General features: G+C 45.0%; 1 pseudogene; it reads left to right on the plus strand.

Moving 5' to 3' along the window:
• The first annotated feature begins 3153 nt into the window (after positions 1-3153).
• LOC139357692 (splicing factor U2AF 35 kDa subunit-like) lies at positions 3154-5492 on the plus strand (annotated as a pseudogene).
• Positions 5493-6577: the final 1085 nt, after the last annotated feature.

The raw sequence follows: 6577 nt of genomic DNA on the forward strand, positions 1-6577 counted from the left end.
AATCATTACTGATGTTGAGTATGTGTTTTTGTGCTCATTGACCATTTGTATATATTCTTTGGAAAAATATTTATTCAAATCCTTTGCCCTTTTTAAATTATTTTTTATTGAAAAAATTGAGAGTCTAATTCTGTCAAGCAGGATGGAGTGTGGTGGCACGATCTCTGTTCACTGAAACCTCCACCTCCCGGGCTCAAGCAATCCTTCCACCACAGCCTCTCAAGGAGCTGGGACCACAGGCATGCCCCACCACGCCCAGCTAATTTTTTTGTATTTTTGGTAGAGGTGGGGTTTTGCTATATTGTCCAACCTGGTCTGGAACTCCTGGTCCCAAGCAACCTGATTACCTCCACCTCTCAAAGTGCTGGGCTTACAGGCATGAACCACTGCACCCAGCTCTTCCCCCCGCCCTTTTTTTAGAGACAGAGTCATGCTCTGTTGCCCAGGCTGGAGTACAGTGGTGTGATCTCGGCTCACTGCAACCTCCTCCTCCCAGGTTCAAGCAGTTCTCCTGTCTAAGCCTCCTGAGTTGCTGGGACTACAGGCGCATGCCACCATGACCAGCTAATTTTTTTTTATATTGTTATTAGAGACCAGGTTTCACCATGTTGGTCAGGCTGGTCTCGAACTCCTGACCTCTGGTGATCCACCCACCTCAGCCTCCCAAAGTGTTGGGATTACAGGCGTGAGCCACTGTGCCTGGCCCTATTTTTTTTTTTTTTTTTTTGAGATGGAGTCTTGCTTTGCCGCCCAGGCTGGAGTGCAATGGCCGGATCTCAGCTCACTGCAAGCTCCGCCTCCCGGGTTCACGCCATTCTCCTGCCTCAGCCTCCCGAGTAGCTGGGACTACAGGCGCCCGCCACCTCGCCCGGCTAGTTTTTTGTATATTTTAGTAGAGACGAGGTTTCACCATGTTAGCCAGGATGGTCTCGATCTCCTGACATCGTGATCCGCCCGTCTCGGCCTCCCAAAGTGCTGGGATTACAGGCTTGAGCCACCGCGCCCGGCCCGCCTGGCCCTATTTTTAAATCATGTTGTTTTATTTTTTCACTGTTGAGATTTATGAGTTCTCTATATAGTGTGGATATTAATCTCTTATCATACGTATAATTTGCAAATATTTTTTCCCATTCTGTGGGTTGCCTTTTTACTCTCTTGATAGTGTCTTTCACTGCACAGATTTTTAAATTTTTTATGAGCCCCGATTTATTTTTTGTTGTCTGTGCCTTTGTTGTCATTTCCAAGAAATCACTGTCAAATTCACAGTTGTAAAGATTAGCGCTATATTTTCTTTTAGAATTTTATACTTTTAGGTCTTATATTTAGATCTTTGATCCATTTTGAGTTGATTTTTGTATACGGTTAGATAAGGGTCCAAATTTATCTTTTTGCATGTGGATATTCATATTTCCCAGCACCGATTGTTAAAAGACTGTTTTTTTCCCCATTGAATGATCCTGGCACCCATATAGAAAATCATTTGTTCATATATGCAAGCATTTACTTCTGAGCTGTGTATTCTATTCAGTTGGTTTATATGTCTGTCTTTATGCCAGTATCATACTATTTGATTAGTAGAGCTTGTAGTAAGTTTTCCAGTCAGGAAGAATGAGTCTTCCAGCTTTGCTCTTCTTTTTTAAGATTATTCAGGGTCCCTTGAAGTTCCATATGAATTTTAGGATGCGTTTTTCTATTTCTGCTAAAAGCATCATTGGGATTTTGATACAGATTGCATTGACTCTGTAGATTGCTATGGAAACACTGGTAAATTCTTGTATGTTGAGTCATCCTTGCATTCCAGGAATAGATCCTACTTGGTCATGGTATATAATCCTTTTCATATGCTGCTAAATATGGTTTGCTAGTGTTTTGCTGAGTATTTTTGCATTAGTAATCATAAGGGATATTGGCTTGTAGTTTTCTTTTCTTGTAGTGTCTTTGTCTGGCTTTGGTATCAGGGCCTCACAGAATGAGTTAGAAATTGTTCTCTCCTTTTTTTTTCTAAGTTTGAGAAGGATTGGTGTTCTTTTTTTTTTTTTTTTTTTTTTTTTGAGGCGGAGTCTCGCTCTGTCTCCCAGGCTGGAGTGCAGTGGCGCGATCTCGGCTCACTGCAAGCTCCGCCTCCCGGGTTCACGCCATTCTCCTGCCTCAGCCTCCCGAGTAGCTGGGACTACAGGCGCCGCCACCACGCCCGGCTAATTTTTTTGTATTTTTAGTGGAGACGGGGTTTCATTGTGTTAGCCAGGATGGTCTCGATCTCCTGACCTCGTGATCCGCCCGTCTCGGCCTCCCAAAGTGCTGGGATTACAGGCTTGAGCCACCGCGCCCGGCCGGATTGGTGTTCTTTAAATGTTGGGTAGAATTCAGCAGTGCATCAGTTCCAGAGCTTTTATTTCCCAGGAGACTTTTTATTACTCATTCAATCTCCTTGCTAGTTATAGGTTTATTCAGATTTTATATTTCTTTGTGATTTAGCCATGATAGGTTTTGTGTTTCTAAAGATTTATCAGTTTCATCTAGGTTATCCAATTTGTTGGCATGCAGTTGTTCATAGCACTCTCTGATAATCCTTTCTACTTCTGTAGAGTCTAGTAATGCCCTTGCTTTCATTTCTGATCTTAGTAATTTGACTCTTCTCCTTTGCTTAGACCATCTAGCTAAAGGTTTGTCAATGTATTGATCTTTTTAAAGAATCGATTTCTTGTTTGATTGATTTTCTCTGTTGTTTTCCTATTCTCATGTTATATACTTCTCATCTTTATTATGTCCTTCCTTCTGTTGGCTTTGGTTTTGGTTTGTTCTTCCTGGTTCCTTAAATTACAGTTAGGTTGTTGATTTGAGACTTGTTTTTTAATGCAGGCATTTATAGCTATAAATTTCCTCCTTAGCACTGCTTTCACTGCATTCCATAAGTTTTGGTGTGGTGCATAAATACTTACAGGTCATTATCACGTACCCGTTAAGTATTTTCTGATTTCTCTTGTGATCAGTTGTTTGATTTTAATAATTTTATGAATTTTTTGTCGTTTTACTACTGTTATTGATTTCTAACTTAGCTTGCTCTGTCAGAGAAAATACTTTGTATGATATCTAAATTCTAGGGCGGTGTTGGCAACAGTCTTGGCAGCGGCTGTGGCAGGTGGCAGGAGAAAAATGGCGGAGTATCTGGCCTCCATCTTTCGCACCTAGAAAGACAAAGTCAACTGTTCATTTTATTTCAGAATCGGTGCGTGTTGTCATGGAGACAGGTGCTCTTCGTTGCACAATAAACCAACGTTTAGCCAGACCATTGCCCTCTTGAACATTTACCATAACCTTCAAAATTCTTCCCAGTCTGCTGATGATGTGTGCTGTGCTGTGAGCAATGTTGAGATGCAGGAACACTATGATGAATTTTTTGAGGAGTTTTTTTATAGAAATGGAGAAGTATGGGGAAGTTGTGGAGATGAACATCTGTGGCAACCTGGGAGACCACCTGGTGGGGAACGTATAGGTCGTTTTGTGTCTGGAATTGGTGGGTCCTCGGTCTGACTTCAAGAATGAAGCCACGGACCCTCACGGTGAGCGTTACAGTTCTTAAAGATAGTGTGTCCAGAGTTTGTTCCTTCAGACATTCAGATGTATCTGGAGCGTCTTCCTTCTGGTGGGTTTGTGGTCTCGCTGTCAGGAGTGAAGCTGCAGACCTTCAGGGTGAGTGTTACAGCTCTTAAAGGCAGCGTCTCTGGAGCTGTTCGTTCTTCCTGGTGGGTTCGTGGTCTTGTTGGCTTCAGGAGTGAAGCTGCAGACCTTCGCAGTGAGTGTTACAGCTCATAAAGGGAGCGTGAAACTAAAGAGTGAGCAGCAGCAAAATTTATTGCAAGGAGTGAAAGAACAAGCCTTCCAGTGTGGAAGAGGACCCCCCAGTGAGTTGTGGCAGATTGGCTTAGGCATCCTGCTTTTATTCCCTTATCTGGCCCCACCTACATCCTGCTGATTGGTCCATTTTACAGAGAGCTGATTGGTCCATTTTGACAGAGTGTTGATTGGTGCGTTTACAATCCTTGAGCTAGACACAGAATCAGAGTGCTAGTTAGCTAGATACAGAGTTAGCTAGATATGGAGTACCAATTGGTGTATTTACAAATGTCCCATGTACACTTGAAAAGAATGTATATGCTGCTGTTGTTGAGCACAGTGTTCTGTATATGCCCATTATATCTAGTTGGTTTACTGTGTTGTTTAAATCAAACACAGTGTGCTGATTGGTGCATTTACAATCCTTGAGCTAGACACAGTCACAGAGTGCTAGTCCTCCAAGCCTCCACTAGGTTAGTTAGATACAGAGCACCAACTGGTGTATTCACAAACCCTGAGCTAGACACAGAGTGCTGATACGTGTATTCACAAACCCTGAGCTAGACACAAAGTGCTGATTGGTGCACATACAATCCTCTGGCTAGATATAGAAGTTCTCCAAGTCCCCATCGGGTTCAGGAGCCCAGCTGCCTTCACCCAGTGGATCCTGCACTGGGACTGCAGGCGGAGCTGCCTGCCAGTCCCAAGCTGTGCCTGCACTCCTCAGCCCTTGGGCTGTCGATGGGACCGGGGGCCACTGGGCAGGGGGCAGCGCCCGTCAGGGAGGCTCAGGGAGCCCACTGCAGAGGGCGGGGGGTGCAGACACGGCAGGCTACAGGTCCCGAGCCCTGCCCCGCGGGCAGGCAGCTAAGGCCGGTCGGAATTTGAATGCGGAGCCGGCGGGCCGGCACTGCTGGGGGACCCGGTGCAACCTCTGCAGCTGCTGGCCCGGTCGGAAGCCCCTCACCGCTCTGGGCCTGCGGGGCCAGCCGACCGCTTGGCGTGCGGGCCCCGAGCCCGCTCCTGCATGGGCCTGAACTCCCGGCGTGAACTTGCACTGGCCTGCGAGCGCAGCTTGCAGCCTGGGTTCCCGCCAGCGCCTCTCCCTCCACACCTACACCTTCCCGCAAGCAGAGGGAGGCAGCTCCGGCCTCAGCCAGCCCAGAGAGGGGCTCCCACGGTGCTGTGGTGGACTGAAGGGCTCCTACAAGCACCGCCAGAGTGGACACGGACTCTGACGCTGAGGCCGAGGAGGCACTGAGAGTGAGGGCTGCTAGCACATTGTCACCTCTCAGTTTTGCAGTGAGGAAGATGTGGAAAAGGCTGTGATTGACTTGAATAACCGTTGGTTTAATGGACAGCCAATCCACGTGGAGCTGTTGCCTGTGACCGACTTCAGAGAAGCCTGCTGCTGTCAGTATGAGATGGGAGAATGCACACGAGGCGGCTTCTGCAACTTCATGCATTTGAAGCCCATCTCCAGAGAGCCGTGGCAGGAGCTGTATGGGCGCCATTGCAAGAAGTGTAGATCAAGATCCCAATCCCTGGAGCATAGTTCTCGGTCTAGAGACCGTGGCCGTAGTGGTGGTGGAGGTGGTGGCAGAGGCCAGCATGACAGGAGGCCATCTAGAGATCACGAAAGATCTGGGCGATTCTGAGCCATGCCATTTTTACCTTATGTCTGTTAGAAAGTTGTGGTTGATTGACCACACCTGTTCATAAGGGGAATTTTTTTAAAACAACAACAAAAAACCCACAAAGATGGGTTTCTGAATAAAATTTGTAGTGATAACAGTAATAAATAAATAAATTCTATTGAGACAATTTGTGGCCTAACATATCTTGAAAAATGTCCCGTGTACACTTGAAAAGAATGTATATGCTGTTGTTGTTGAGCACAGTGTTCTGTATATGCCCATTATATCTAGTTGGTTTACTGTGTTGTTTAAATCCTTTATTTCCTTACTTATCTTCTTTCTGGTTCTTCTAATACTGAGAGTAGGATATTGAAGACTCCAACTACTTTTTTTTTTTTTTTTTAAATATTGTACTTTAAGTTCTAAGGTACATGTGCACAACGTGCAGGTCTGCTACATATGTATACATGTGCCATGTTGGTGTGCTGCACCCATTAACTTTTCATTTACATTAGGTATATCTCTTAATGCTGTCCCTCCCCTTTCCCACTTATGGCCCTTTCCCATCACACAGGCCCCAGTGTGTGATGTTCCCCTTCCTGTGTCAAAGGGTTCTCATTGTTCAATTCCCACTTATGAGTGAGAACATGTGGTGTTTGGTTTTCTGTTCTTGCAATAGTTTGCTGAGAATGATGGTTTCCAGCTTCATCCATGTCCCTACAAAGGACATGAACTCATCCTTTTTTATGGCTGCATAGTATTCTATGGTGTATATGTGCCACTTTTTCTTAATCCAGTCTATCATTGATGGACATTTGGGTTGGTTCCAAGTCTTTGCTATTGTGAATAGTGCCGCAATAAACATACGTGTGCATGTGGAAGACTCCAACTATTATTGTAGAACTTACTATTTCTCCCTTTAGTTCTGTCAGTTTTTGTTTCATGTATTTTGATGGTCTTTTTTAGGTATATAATTTTTCATAATTGTTGTATCTTATTCCTGTATTTAACTTTGTATTTATAATATTCTTGGCTGGGCCCCATGGCTCATGCCTAATCCCAGCTGTGTAGGAGGCCAAGGAAGGAGGATAGCTTGAGCCCAGGAG

Source organism: Macaca nemestrina, chromosome 12, assembly GCF_043159975.1.
Source record: "Macaca nemestrina isolate mMacNem1 chromosome 12, mMacNem.hap1, whole genome shotgun sequence".
Lineage (NCBI taxonomy): Eukaryota > Metazoa > Chordata > Mammalia > Primates > Cercopithecidae > Macaca > Macaca nemestrina.